The sequence below is a fragment of the Tachypleus tridentatus genome, chromosome 1, assembly GCF_004210375.1.
Source record: "Tachypleus tridentatus isolate NWPU-2018 chromosome 1, ASM421037v1, whole genome shotgun sequence".
Lineage (NCBI taxonomy): Eukaryota > Metazoa > Arthropoda > Merostomata > Xiphosura > Limulidae > Tachypleus > Tachypleus tridentatus.
This window is the reverse complement of record NC_134825.1, coordinates 165,880,871-165,896,514: the sequence shown is the minus strand read 5'-3', so window position 1 is coordinate 165,896,514 and position 15,644 is coordinate 165,880,871. Positions and strand designations below refer to the sequence as shown.

At 36.5% G+C, this 15,644-nt stretch overlaps 1 long non-coding RNA gene across 1 annotated transcript; it reads right to left on the bottom strand.

Moving 5' to 3' along the window:
* Positions 1–11,327: 11,327 nt before the first annotated feature.
* Positions 11,328–14,760, bottom strand: LOC143256671 (uncharacterized). The gene is made up of 2 exons (XR_013031438.1): positions 14,519–14,760; positions 11,328–11,611 (listed from the first exon to the last, which is right to left on the bottom strand). It is a non-coding gene; the product is annotated as an uncharacterized LOC143256671 (long non-coding RNA).
* Positions 14,761–15,644: the final 884 nt, after the last annotated feature.

Below are 15,644 nucleotides of genomic sequence, written 5' to 3'. Positions count from 1 at the left end.
TGACTTCTCGTGCCGTGTAAGTGCACAGATGTAACTATATGATATGTCGCAACATGATATATGAGAACAATCATTTTTCGTTAATGTATTCTTGAACTTTAGATACCATGAAACAATGGACGTTTTTGCACAATTACCACCTAACCTAGTTTAGAAACGTAAACTCTATAAGCGAACTAACTTATTGCAGAGTTAGCTCCTTTCCTCGTCTGAGTTCCTTGGCACCATGTAACGGTAAGTTCATCGCGTGATTCTCACCTAAGAAATAACAAGGACTGCAAATGTGAGCTCATGCGCGATCCGCTCATAACAAAGTTTAAAAAACATATAATTGTTAAATCGCGAGCTCACTGTGTTATAATATATTGATTTTCACACAGAATTCCGGTTTACCGTGAGCTTTAAAATGTGAACTCTATAAAAATAGACAATTCGGTAAGAGATTCCTTTATATCGTAGTAACTCTTAAAACTAAGAGAGTTTAAACGTTTAAGAAGAAACAAAAATGATAGAACTTTTGAGAAGACGTTGGTTTTTGTCTCGTAAAACATATTTGTATTTAATAGTTACCAGCTTTTATTTCAGTAGACGGTCTGTTTGTTTGTTTGGAATTTACTACATAACCATACAATGGGTTATCAGTGCTCTACCCACCTCGGGTATCGAAACCCGGTTTTTTGAGGGGCTTCAGTATACGGAACCACCCTACTGAAATTTTTATTCAGTGGAATGAATAGTATTGTGACGTTTTCTGCATTTGAGAGGAGAAATCTTTTGTATTACTTGGTATAAATGATACAAAATCCTGTCCACTCATCGATGACGGATCAGTTTATTTTGTCAGTAAAGTTCTATACAGGTTTCTTTCACCGTTTGGCCTAACTTCACGAACAAAGTCTCAAAATAAATTCCGAAATTAATGTAGGTCTTATACACAAATACAATGGCCCGACATGGCCAGGTGGGTTAAGGCGCTCGACTCCTAATCTGAGGGTCGCGGTTCGCATCATCCTCGCGCCAAACATGCTCGCCCTTTCAGCCGTGGGGGCGTTATAATGTGACGGTCAATCCCACTATTCGTTGGTAAAATATTAGCCCAAGAGTTGGCGGTGGGTGGTGATGACTAGCTGCCTTCCTTTTAGTCTTATACTGCTGAATTAGGGACTGCTATCGCGGAACTAAAAGCCTTTGTGTAGCTTTGCGCGAAATTAAACAAACAAACAAACACAAATTAAACTCTAGTCATTTACTTTCTCGCTGGCCCGGCATGGCCAGGTTGGGTTAAGGCGATCGACTCGTAATCTGAGGGTCGCGGGTTCGAATCCCGGTCGCACCAAACATGCTCGCCCTTTCAGCCGTGGGGGCGTTATAATGTTACGGTCAATATCACTATTCGTTACTAAAAGAGCAGCCCAAGAGTTGGTGGTGGGTGGTGATGACTAGCTGCCTTCCCTCTAGTCTTACACTCCTAAATTAGGGACGGCTAGCGCAGATAGCCCTCGAGTAGCTTTGTGCAAAATTCAAGAACAAACAAACAAAACAAACTTTCTCGCTAATTTGTCAGTAATAAACACGCTAATAACTAACAAATATGATGACTGAACTACTCACGAATACACTAATTGGATCACAGACTAACACACACTTAACTAATATTCTTTAATTGCCTCTTAACTAATTAACTATTTTTTCTAGCATTTTTATGTTCTGCGTTACTTCATGAACATTCCATATATCAAAGAGACTAAAACTTTCATGAAACTTTAAAATGTCACCAAATTATTAGATCATGCGAAAAACTTTTTTTTTAGCGAATTAAACACTAAAATATTAAATATACAGTCTACAGCAACACCATGGTTATATTATTTGACAGGTGTACTGATGCACTATTTATTGTTGTGTTCTTTTAATTAACTCTAATTATTATTAATGTATGACATACAATAACATTTATTTTTATGATTCTTCTTTTAATATCAAATATACTTTTTTTGGAATTTCTTTAGTATATCAAACCCTTTTTAATTATGTCTGACACTTTTTTGGTTTACCGTTAATTGTGTTGTATTTTATAACGTCAAGATCTAAAGACGCATATGTTAGGCGTACGTTATCTTCGACTTTCGTATGGCTTGACACTCTTATTAATTGTTTATTTAGATTATAAATTATTACGGTAACAATGTTTTGTAAACTGTTTTAACTTTTATTTGAAGTATGAACACATCTTACAAATCTTGTTTTTTGTTTTGTGTTTCATAGAATCTCAGAGGAGTATTTTTATCGCACGTTTCTTACGACTTGGCACTGAACACCGATAGGTGTTGGGTTATGACTCGCCTAGAAACCCCTGTTGAATGTCATACGTATCCTTCTCAAAATGACTTTCCTTTGTTGATGAAAATCAACGTCTCATGACGTCATTTATCGTGGAGTTATATAGCCTGGGAGAATTGGTGTCACACTACAGGGCGACATTAAATATAGATAGTTTCGTCTCGCATCTTCACAAAAACTTACGATCCCTATAGTTTTATATTTATCTCCTTTCTTGGTTTCAGAGGCCACACACACTGACGAAAGCAACTGACGTCACTCCTTGGTAATTCTGAAACCAGTCCCCAAAGGACTGAGTTTTCGAACAAGCGTCTTGCGCAGACTCCTGGTATTGTCAGCTGTTACTGGTTGTACTTTCAAGAGAGTGAAACCCGCAAAGAGAAAAGGTTTTAGATTAGACCGAGCTTAAACGTACCTGAAATAATGATTGTTTGGTTGAAGCGTTTGGGAAAAAAGATTTAAATAGAAAATAAATATTTCAGGATCTCGACTGCTTGATAAGTTTATTTTGGGAAGTGAAAATACATAACTGACATAATGTTTGTTAGAAAAGGGAAACTTCTGACTGAAAGTAGGATTTCTAGTAAATTGTTTGTTTGTTGAATTTAACGCAAAGCCTTTCGAGGGTTACTTGTGTTAGCCATCCCTAATCTGATAATGGTAAGATAGAGGGAATACAACTAATCGACCCCCCCACATACAATTCTTGAGCTACTTTTTATCAACGAAAGGTGGGATTGACCATCACATTATAACGTCCCTTCAGCTGAAAGGTGTGGGCATGTTCGGTGAGGGAATTTGAAACCGCGAACCTCAGGTGGCAAGTCGATTGCCACAACCACCAGACCAGGCCATGCTCCTTTAATAAATAAATAGATTAGTGTCTCTCAATACCTGAAAACAGAAACCACTGTTAAAGTTTTAACAGATAAACAAACATTCTACATGTCTTATACATGTAAAAACGGCTGGTATGGGTAGAGAAAGCACTCTGTCGAGGAGCGAACAGCGTTTCGACCTTCTTCAGTCATCGTCAGTCGTTTTTACATATATAATTTTCTTTACAAGTGGATTTACTCGTCATCACGGATTCTCTATATCTACTAATCTATCTATCACATATGATGCAGGTTTTTCATTAACCATGGAGGTTGACGTATTCAGAACTTGAATCGATTATAAATGTACGAAACACGTGAGAGCCAAAGGAAGAAGGGGCGGGTATAAAGAAAGGAGAATATCATCCCAGTGTAATTCTCTGAGTAATATTCATAACTTATGCATAATAACAGTTATTACAACCAAAACTTACTTGTATACAACATATTGAAAATCAATTATCTTTTTTCTTAAATTTTCTAAAAACTAATATATATTAAACAGATTTAGCCAGAATAATATATTAAAAATAACCTTAAAAAGGCATCTATCACATGATAATATTTAAACATTTTAGCTTACCCCCTCCCAAATAAAACTGTATGCCTTTTGTTCTACAAAATAAGAGTTTTAAACGAGTTTTAAAAAGTCGCTTTGGACATAAGAACTTACGTTTATTATTGCTTAAAGCTTGGTATTTCAATGAGTTGTTTACATGTCAGTCAGTAATGCTAATAATGTATTCTCTCATCGAGTCGAGACACTAAATATTGGGCCTGGCATGGCCTAGCGGGTTAAGGCGTGCGCTTCGTAATCTGAGGGTCGCGGGTTTGCGCCCGAGTCGCGCCAAACATGCTCACCCTCCCAGCCGTGGGGGCGTTATAATGTTACGCTCAATCCCACTATTCGTTGGTAAAAGAGTAGCCCAAGAGTTGGCGGTGGGTGGTGATGAGTAGCTACCTTCCCTCTAGTCTTACACTGCTAAATTAGGGACGGCTAGCGCAGATAGCCCTCGAGTATCTTTGTGCGAATTTCAAAAACAACAAACAAACACTAAATATTTTCCTCACTCCCTCTGTTGATTGATTTAAAAACTAATGTCTATAAACTCCATTTCCTGCTGATAATAGTATTAAGAGATGACTACTTTCGTCTCCGAACCTGACGAAAGCGTTGTGTTGTTGGAGTAAAACTGCAGAAAACATGATAGTATCATTTCGAAAATTTCGTCACACCCTTACATATTTGTGTTTCTAACACTGCATATTTTTTGGAGTTGTTTTTTTTATATTTTCAACGATTTACGTTTCGGTGTTACTTTAAAATTATTTCATCAGAAATATTTATAACTTTGAGAAGCAATTAAACATTTATTTCAAAACAGCGAGTAATGCAACTTAAGCAGTTGAGCATAAACTCGTGTTCTTGTAGTTGTTTTTCGTTTCTTTTTTAACTTTCATGTCCTATTCAAGCTGATTCTCTTTATAAACCCGGCTACGTTATGAGTTTACGTGTATTCCAGGACGACGAAGATTCGTTGCAGCTGGGAAGTTACCGACAATCATAAGTGTAGAAGGTATTTTTGGTAGCTGGGGTGACGAATGTAGAGATGACGGCTGTTGTTCTCTGAAAATATTAAACTTACGAAAGCCTTGTGAAAGACACGATCGTAAAATTGAAATAATGAAACATTTCTTGAGACACTGGGCATTCTAGCTCGTGCTTAAGGAGCATGCGGGTTATTTTTACCTCAGTTTGATATTTACTGCAATCCTGTGTTTAGATCTAAACAAAACACTGAAACCTAATGGTTAATTTTAACAACAGTAGGACAGATATGGTAACATGGAAGTCACTATATTTGTATTCAAAATAATTAACTAATGTTGCTCGCTTTTATTGTTTATTTAACTAAACATATCACCGAATTGGGATCTCAGAATTCGTTGATTTGTATTTATGAGTGTGATATAATTGAAATACATAGTTTCAAATGACAAAATAAAATATTAAACCAGTCTGTGTATAAGCGAAATTATATTATTTAATGTGAAAATCTGTTTAGTGTTATATTACATAACGTAATAAAACATCTATCCGATACAGTCCTTTGATTTTAATGTTTTGATGATGTCTTGTTTCTTTCTTTGACGCAAAATTATTTGGGAAAAAAATATGTTGGTTGAGTAAAAAAATAAATAAATTCTTTGTCGTTAAGTATAACACACGTGACCATTTCTGTTTGCTTGCATCAAAAACATTTCTTGTACTGTGGATCATATTCGAAAGTCTGAACAACATATTTTGAGGATATGTTATTTTTAATACTTAGTTGTTGTTTTTAGTTAATAGATAGCATGAATATCGGCTAGCAAGTACACAGAAAATGCTGTACCTTCCAGAAAAACCTACATTTATTTGAAAACTTCGCAGTAGTATACGAAACCAAAATGTAATTATTAATTTCGTGTATGAAGGTAAACAACAAAGTTTGTTCAAGTCATTCAAAAGATGTTAGGTACCGTGTTTCTCCGAAAATAAGACAGGGCTTATATTAATTTTCACTCCAAAATATGACACCAGGGCTTATTTTCGGGGGATGTCTTATTTTGATATATTAAAAAAATGAAGTTACAAAGTAAAACTATTAAACTAACCATTTAAAATAAACTATTATTAAACTAACTGATTAATACTTAAACAAACTAATTAACTAACTATTAAACTAATTTTTTTTTATTTCTTTCCTCTTCCTGCCACTCTTAACTAGGGCTTATTTTAAGGGTAAGGCTTATATTAAAACTATCCCCAAAAATCACACTAGGTCTTATTTTATAGGTAGGTCTTATTATCGGAGAAACACGATATTTGAAACTGGTTTATTACCATTGCAACAACGCTTTTACTGTACAACTGTTTTCACCTCATAACACGAGTGTCATGCACGTGTAAGGCCATGAAGGGGGGTTGGTTTGTTTCACTTATTCGCTAATATACACAAATTTTTTTTCTGTTGTTGTTATTGAATTACGAACAGTGTTATCCGCACTAGCTGTCCCTAGTTTAGAAATGATAAGCCAGAGGGAAGGCAGTTAGCAGCGCCATCTACTACCAGCTCATACTAATCCAATAGTAAGATTAATCGTTGCATAAAAATGCCCCTACGGTCGAAAGAGTGAGCAGGTTTGATGACGGAATTCGAGTCCACTACTTGAAGACTGCGAATCGAGTGCCCAAACCACCAGGCCATGTCAGACTCCTTTCTGCCTTAGCCTTTTTTTTACTTTAAGCTGGTAAATTAGAGGGAAATCGATAGTTAACAGAAACTCGCCCCAAGTTCTTGGAATATTTTAATCAAATAATGGAATTTGACTGTCATTCTTATTATATACACTGTATTCCATAGTGTGAAGCAAGATTTGGAGCTACACTAACTTCTATGCTGCCCACGTCTGGCTTTATAAGAGAGACCACAGTAGACCAACTTTCTTTGTTTTTATCTGATATAGCCCAGTACAATTGTTGTAATGAAAAACAGAATATTTTGAAACTCTACTTATAGATTTCCTAATTAAGTTATATTATTACCTTTCATCTTTATTTATGAGCTTGTAGCTGAAACTATTTGTTTCAGTCATGTAGTCTATTGTTTAAGATAGAGTTTTGATTGTTATGTTGACCACAAAAGTCAGGACACGTAATCAGGAAAGGCACCACCTTTGTACACGTCAACATTACCTAACGAACTTTACAGGGCTCGGCATGGTCCGGTGGTTAAGGCACCTGACTCGTATTCCGAGGGTCGCGGGTTCGAATCCACGTCACATCAAACATGCTCGCCCTTTCAGCCGTGGAGGCGTTATAATGTTACGGTCAATCCCACTGTACGTTGGTAAAAGAGTAGCCCAAGAGTTGGTGATGGGTGGTGATGATTAGCTGCCTTCCCTCTATCCTTACGCTGCTAAATTAGGGACGACTAGTGCAGGTGGCGCTCGTGTAGCTTTGCGCGAATTTCAAAAACGAACAAACGAACTTTACAAGGTAATAAATAATTATAACGAAAAGAAGAAATAAAATATTCACATTGGATTTTTACAATCACAATGAAAGAATTAATTCAGAGAATCTTAAGCAATTGACAAAAAATTCTGTATTAAGATATTATTTCTGTCAAGTGATAACATATAGGCATACGTAAGATGTTGGAGCTATTAGTAGAGAAAATTAATAATATGAAAAAACACTGAGCTCGCTCTTAGAATATGTATACTTGTAGTTGGAGCAATATCATACAGATGTCTGTAGTGAAAGTGACGTTTTTATACTTGCTAACGAATATGAAAAATATATCCAAAGAAAGATATCCTGTCCACACTCTTAAGATGCTTTGACATTTACGCTGACTTTAGACTCGACTATAATAATACTGCATGACTCCTGCTTAGCTCTGAGATGCACAGTGCACTATGAAAGATTAAAAGCATTTCCTTGAAAAGTACCGGTTAACTATAAGGTGGAGGTCTGAATTTCGAAGCTGGCAAAACGGATTCGATTTATTTATTGTTTATTTGTAATTACGTTCAATGCCACTCAATGGGCTATCTGTGCTCTGCCTTCCAGGGGTATCGAAATCCAGTTTCTAGCGTTGTGAGTCAGCAAACATACCGTTGTACCACTTGGGGCAAAAGGAATCGTATCTACGTGATACTACAAAGTATTTCCTGTCTTTCAAGCTGTATGTCTGGAGGTTGATAGTGCTGCTAACTGGCTGCCTTCACTACAATCAGTGATTAAAAGTGAGGAACGCAGGCAGATCGTGGCTGCCTTCTCTCTAGTCAGTGATGAAAAGTGAGAAACGCAGGCAGATCGTGGCTGCCTTCTCTCTAGTCAGTAATTGAAAGTGAGGGACGCAGGCAGATCGTGGCTGCCTTCCCTCTAGTCAGTGATTAAAAGTGAGTGACGCAGGCAGATCGTTTTAGAACCTTTGTCACAAATACAAATATTTTCTTTAGATCTGTATAAATAAACGTCAATATGTCTGTTTGTGTATCTGTTTCTTATACGTTTCCACATTTCTTTGTCAATCAGCGCCGAAGATGACACAGTTTGTTTGTTTGTTTTTGAATTTTGCGTAAAGATACTCGAGGGCTATCTGCAATAGCCGTCCCTAATTTAGCAGTAAGATTATAGGGAAGGCAGCTACTCATCACTAAAAGTCAACTCTTGGGCTATTCTTTTACCCACGAATAGTGGGATTGACCGTAACATTACAACGCCCCCACGGCTGAAAGGGCTCGCATATTTGGTGCGACGGGGATTCGAACCCGCGACCCTCAGATTACGAGTCGAACACCTTAACACACATGGCCAATGCAAGGTCAAGATGACACAGTGATACAGGATTACAGGGATGGATCATGGCGATCGGACCCTCTATTTTTCTAATTTCGAAAATAAACACACCAGTGTTGTGTATCCTTCAGCATTAAAATGAACCATATAACTACTGTTTTCAGATTTCATGAAAACAAAATGTCTTTCGTCTCATTATTGGTACACTTATGTATTTTATTGCACGTTTAACGTTTACTGTGTTATTAAAAACATAGAAGTCCAATTTCCTGCCCTTTGATACAAACGAATTTTAGTTCACCTATCCAACAGACGGTACTCCATATAGTTTCCTATAAATCTGACAAAACATGAGAAGTACTAAAATCATCCTTGCCTTTCCTAGTTTCTTAAGTCTGTAAGTGTTGAGGTTCTTACCACCATAAAAGTTGACATCACTAACAAGACGACGAAATGGCTGAAAACCCACAACATCAAAGGGATAAAAGAGCTAATGAAGTGTCTCAACATTCAACTAAATATAGAAAATGGCTCGCGTTCCAAGAAGTATTCGGTCATGTGGAATATAAGGAAAGTCCAGCTGTTGTTGATGTTTATAAAATCAGAACTGTTGTAACAAAATTTTTGTACGAAGACATTTGGACGTTGAATATAAAGCTCGAATAATCCAATTTAATTAAATAATCTCTCGCAGAAGCTATTTCGAAGATTATTTGAAATAATAGCCAAACAAAACATCAATACCCGTACGTAATTTGGAAGTCTACTTTGAATGACTTGAATTACTCGAGTCTTGTTTCAAGAATAATCATTGCAACTCTCACGCAAGCTTTTTTTGGTCCTTTGGGAGGTCAACTCTGGTTTTAATGATGTAGTACCTTCTCGCGTGATAATTGAACAATGTTAATAAAATCATACATATAGCAATTGCATATCCAGAATGGCGTCTGTCACTATATTTATCTTCCCCAAAACACTTACGTGGCATTCACAAACTCTACTGGCATTTTAAGTAGTTGCTCTGTATGATACACGCTTAGACTATAATAATTCTAGCTTAATACAGACATTAAAATTAACATTTCAGTCTTTGTAGGGTTTTTATTTGTTTTTGTGTGCCAGATGATTTTGTATTCGCCCCTGGAAAGCTACCAGTAAAGAAGTGGTAAAATACATTGTTAATTAAGTTAAAGTGTTTTAATAAGTATTTTATGTAAGTACCATTGTTGGCCCGGTATGGCAAAGCGCGTTAAGGCGTGCGACTCGTAATCTGAGGGTCGCGGGTTCGCCTCCCCGTCGCGCAAAACATGATCGCCCTTTCAGCCGTGGGGGCATTATAATGTGACGGTCAATCTCACTATTCGTTGGTAAAATAGTAGCCCAAGAGTTGGCGGTGGGTGGTGATGACTAGCTGCCTTCCCTCTAGTCTTACACTGCTAACTTAGGGACGGCTAGCGCAGATAGCCCTCGAGTAGCTTTGTGCGAAATTAAAACAAACCAAACCTTCTTTCATTTTTGTCAATAATAAAAATTTGCTCATTTTATTAAATTTATTCTCAATCTAACTATTTCTCAAGCACAAGAAAATCCAGTCAAAATTTTAAACACAGATTACTCCAAAACTTTCCTAGTCGAATCTGCCGTTATTAGTTAAGCTAACTCTTTGATACATGTCGCAATATCAGTTTACCTTAAAATGCCAAACAGATTTTGAGGTTTCATGAAACATCACCTTTGACTTTAAATTCAGTAGCAAACATTCCAAACTTAATATTTAAACGTGTACTTTTATATCCGCGTTTTCTATTAGGTTTAGTCCCCCAGTAGTATTGTGGTATGTCTGCGGACTTACACACTAAAAACCGAGTTTCAATATCCGTGGTGGGCAGAGTACAGATAGCCCATTGTGTAGCTTTGTGCTTAATTTTAAACAAACAAGCTATTAGGTTTACAAGCTCATAGAACTAAGAATTGTTTGTGTGTTTGTTTGTTTGGAATTTCGCGCAAAGTTACTCGAGGGCTATCTGCGCTAGCCGTCCCTAATTTAGCAGTGTAAGACAAGAGGGAAGGCAGCTAGTCATCACCACCCACCGCCAACTCTTGGGTTACTCTTTTACCAACAAATAGTGGGATTGACCGTCACATTATAACGCCCCCATGACTGAAAGGGCGAGCATGTTTGGTGCGACCGGAATTCGAACCCGCAACCCTCGGATTACGAGTCGAACGCCTTAACACGTTTGGCCATGCCGGGCCGACTAAGAATTGATACCATGAGTTATCGCTTCACCTTAATAAGTCGTTTCCTCACCGATAGATGGTTTTAGTGTGAAAAGTATCTGTTGTTTATAAAATACAATAATTTACAATCGATGTTTAAAAAGTCAATTTAAATACGGGGTAACCATAACTCTTAAATTTGGCGTAGATTTTGAATGAGAAAAATATGAGATTTATTTTCTTCTTGCTGAAACATTTACAATCTGAGGGGACAACTCCTTCAAAATAAAATTATTACTCTGCCCATTTATAGCTGTTCAAAAATTTTCTACAAAAGTCGTACAATCTCATATTAGAAACATATGTTTCACTCTTCACTTATAACGTTTCGGTAAGCTTCTCGTTATTACCTATGGAGCTGCGTCTTATAAACACAGTACGCACGTGCGTAAGTTTTGTTTAATTTTGGCATTTGAACCAAAATTAAAACAACTGAAGAAAGACACAAGAATATAGGAAATAAGAACACTCGAGGCTAGGAAATAAACAACTTTATTTATAATCATCAAGCATCATCGGGGATTCCCACTTTTATGTCCCCTTCTTGTGGAAGATCAGTCCCAACCTGGAGAGACACGCGGAGGCCTCTCTGTGAGTTGGGTCGTTTTCAGTCAACTCCTCGCATACCGATTTAATAGATCTTTAAAGAAAACAAAAAGAAAAACAGTTTCCTGTTTCTTGGAGTTCTAATGATGATGTATTCATTTCCTTGGGTGGTGAAATATTTTCCACAGATGATAAAAGATGTCGTCGCTCATGTCTGTGGTTAATTCAATATACGATACAAAAATAAAATATAATAAATTCTATATAGAATATGCAAAAACTAAAGCAAATATTAATCAGTGATGACGAGAAAACCCACTTGTAGAGAAAACTATATATGTAAAAACGGCTGGTTTGGGTTAAGAAAATTTGTATATAGAGGAGCGAACAACGTTTCGACCTTCTTCGGTCACCGTCAGGTTCACAAAGAAAGAAAGAGGTAACTTGTTTAATTATTTTAATATTCAGTACCTAAAAGTTTAAAAGATACCTAGAAATAATTTAATTTAACAAACTTTCACAAATATAAAATACAATACTTAGTAGTTAGCGTAATATACAACATTTACTACACATTAGGTAACGGCGTACAATAAAAACATTTAGTTTTAGTAGGCCCTCAGTGACTCAACGCTAAGTCTGTAGACTTACGACGCTAAATTTCATGGGCAGAGCACAGATAATCCATTGTGCTTAACAAATAAACAAACTTATTTTAATGACAGAAAGAATAATAGAAAACATGATAAATACGATCTAAACGAAGGCTTACATTTTGTTTCTTCTCATAAGTCACGTTTTTTCTTGATGCGATTCATTATCATAGTTTCTTAACTTAAATATAACTTCTAATACTTCTAAAAGCATCCAGCCAGCCGGCCACATTCCTGGAAAGTGTCCAGTCATGTGCACCCTTCCCTCACCCAAGAATCATACACTCAGGTAGAAAGGAGGACTGTATAACTATTCAAAATATCTCTCGGAAGGGGTGTTTTTTGTAGGTCAAACCTAAGTGTAAAGTACCGTAGAAATCTATTAATAGAAAATGTTGATTCATTACTTTTAACTAAAAAAATGTCAAAGCTTCTTGAACACAGGAGTAGCCCGTGACACACGTGGCAAGTTTGTAATGTACAAACAAAATTTTTTTTTAAACTGCGAAGTGTCCCAAGATAAAATTTTGAATGCACCCATTATAGTGCTAATGTTTTAAAATACAACTTTACTGATTCTAATGTAAGTTCCAAGCTTGTATTTTATTAATGTAAATGACAGTACTTTAATTATTGTTTGAATGTTAATAATTAACAATTAGAAAGCAATGTTAGAAATCCGCTTTTTAAATGCCAATAAGTGTGTTCAAACCAACATAATTAACTTTGAAGTGAAATTACTACTATCCATAAAGTAGAACTGAGTAGATATGGCTTTTCTTTTATTATCTAAATCTCTATATAGGGGTATAACTTCGAAATATCCAACCATTTGACCCTGCATCTTAGAAGTGCCAAGTTAACCTTCGAAATGTCCAACCATTTAACTATGTATCTTAGAATTGTTACCTATTAGATACTTCGTGTTAGTGGCCAGCTATTTGATCATGCACTTTGAAGATGTCAAGCAATTTAATCATGCTCATTAGAAGTGTCCAGCCATTTGTCCGTAGACCTTGGAAGTTTGTTTGTTTTGTTTTCGAATTTTGCATAAAGCCACATGAGGGCTATCTGCGCTAGCCGTCCCTAATTTAGCAGTGTAAGACTACAGAGAAAAGGCAGTTAGTCATCACCACCCACCAACAACTCTTGGGCTACTCTTCTACCAACGAATAGTGGAATTGATCATCACGTTATAACGCCCCCACGGCTGAAAAGGCGAGCATGTTTGGAAGTGACGGGGATTCGAACCCGCGTCCCTCGGATTACGAGTTGAGGGCATTAACCCACCTGGCCATGCCAGGCTTACCTTGGAAGTATCCAATAATTTGACCATGCACTTTGAAAGGGTCACCAATTTGATAATGGTTCTTTCAAGTCCAACCATTTGACCATACACCTAGGAAGCGTTTAGGCACTTGTTCATATTCATTGGAAGTTTTCAGCATTTTGAAAACAAAATTCAAATAGTGCCAGTTAATCCATAGTTTTGACGCCATGATCTTGATCACTGGAAGCCTGGAAATTGTTAAAATTTACGACCAGCCTTTATTAAAAGGGTCGTGGTTTGACCTGAGAAGCTTAATGGTTTCAAGCTTTGATAGAAAATAATTAATTTTTTGCAACAGTGACGTAATAGAGATTTCTATACATTTTTCTTTTACTTGGCAACACTTTACCATTTGAATAAAAGATAGTTACACTGTATAGTCCAACAAGAGTATGACGCCAGGGCTCTGCAGGGTATCGTGCTTAGCACTGTACATAAAATACGTAATCTAGAATGTATATTGGTAATATTTTTATACTAGAAAATTACACGCCATGCGTTCTCTGTAAAATAAAAATCCACGTATTTCATACGCTTTACAATTCAGCAACATAATTAATTGTTTTGTTTGTTTTTCGAATTTCGCGTAAAGCTACTCGAGGGCTATCTGCGCTAGCCGTCCCTAATTTAGCAGTGTAAGAATAGAGGGAAGACAGCTAGTCATCACCACCCACCGCTAACTCTTGGGCTACTCTTTTACTAACGAATAGTGCGATTGATCATCACGTTATAACGCCCCCACGGCTGAAAAGGCGAGCATGTTTGGTGCGACCGCGATTCGAACCCGCAACCCTCAGATTACGAGTCGAACGCCTTAACACGCTTGGCCATACCGGGCCAATATAATTAAAATAGAGCTTATTAAACATGGATTAAAACAGTCATAGGATAAGACTATTATTTGGATTGTTTCGTGAATTTAATTTTTATAGGGGGCGTGTTATGAGAAAATGAAGGATACATATGAAACAAAAGTACTAAGTAATGTATAAAGGATATATAAATAAGTATATATATTCATTATATGAAAGAATATTTTCCTTTTTTCAAAAATCGATACAAATTAAAACTTCTGAGCACAGTCACAACAGTTGCAATGATTAATTAGGACAATGTTAACGTTAAATTCACACACTACCTCTGACAAGGTACGAGTATCCATGGTATCAAATACGAATCAAACACTCACGCGTTACTCGGCACCGTCAAGTCTAGCAGGCCAAATCGACAGAACTGCTAAAGTAGGTCACAGTTGTACGAAATGTGGCCTCTATAACTACTTGCTCTGAGCCTGAAATTATTAACGTTATGTTCAATAGCAGGTGCTCGCGCTACCTATAAGCAGGGCGAAGTTACTACAGCTGGAATACATCACGTGGTGTCGCCATCTTGGAGCTAGCCAGCCTAGCTATCAAACTATATAATAGTTTATTTAGGACTTATAGTTAGGATTCATAGTTATAAACCTTATTTCCAAAAAGGCGCAACTACAAATCTAGATATTTATACATGTATCAAAATGAAATTATTGTTTATATTTACATAGTTTTTATATCTCTCAAGAGGAGCACTAGTTTTGCAAATGTCTTTCAAACGTTATCATTATATCATAAAGATACTTACGTGATATCGTTTCTTTTTTCAATCACAGTTTGAGCAGTCGCATAAAATTTTATGTTTGAAGTCGATATAACCAGTAAAAGTAGATACACGTTTAGGTGACACTGCAAGTAAGTTGCTGTTGTTGTGATATATTATTGCACCTGTTTCTCATAGGTTGAACTACTAAAATATTACATTTTTGCAGCTTTATCTCATAGGTGGATTCACCTAATATATAATATCATTGCACCTGTTTTTCATTGGCGAAGCTGCTAAGATATCATATTCTTTGCAGCTTTATATCTTTGGTGAAGTCACTTAGCTATCGCATTGTCGTAGCTATATCTTATAGTTGAAGTCACTAGGATATAATTTTATAGTTGTATATCACAGATGGAATCTATAGGATATGCTTTTGTAGTTACAGTTCATAGGTAGAAAGTGGCATAGCGGTATGTCTGCGGACTCACACCGCTGAAAACCAGGTTTCGATAGCCTTGGTGAGCAGGGCACAGATAGCCCATTGTGTAGCTTTGTGCTTAATCCCAAACAAACAAACTATTATGATGCATTAGTTCGTGACTGATCTTATTAGCGTAAACGATGATATTGACGAGTTTATCCATTGTAAGTTATATTATAAGCGGTTAATATGACCTAGA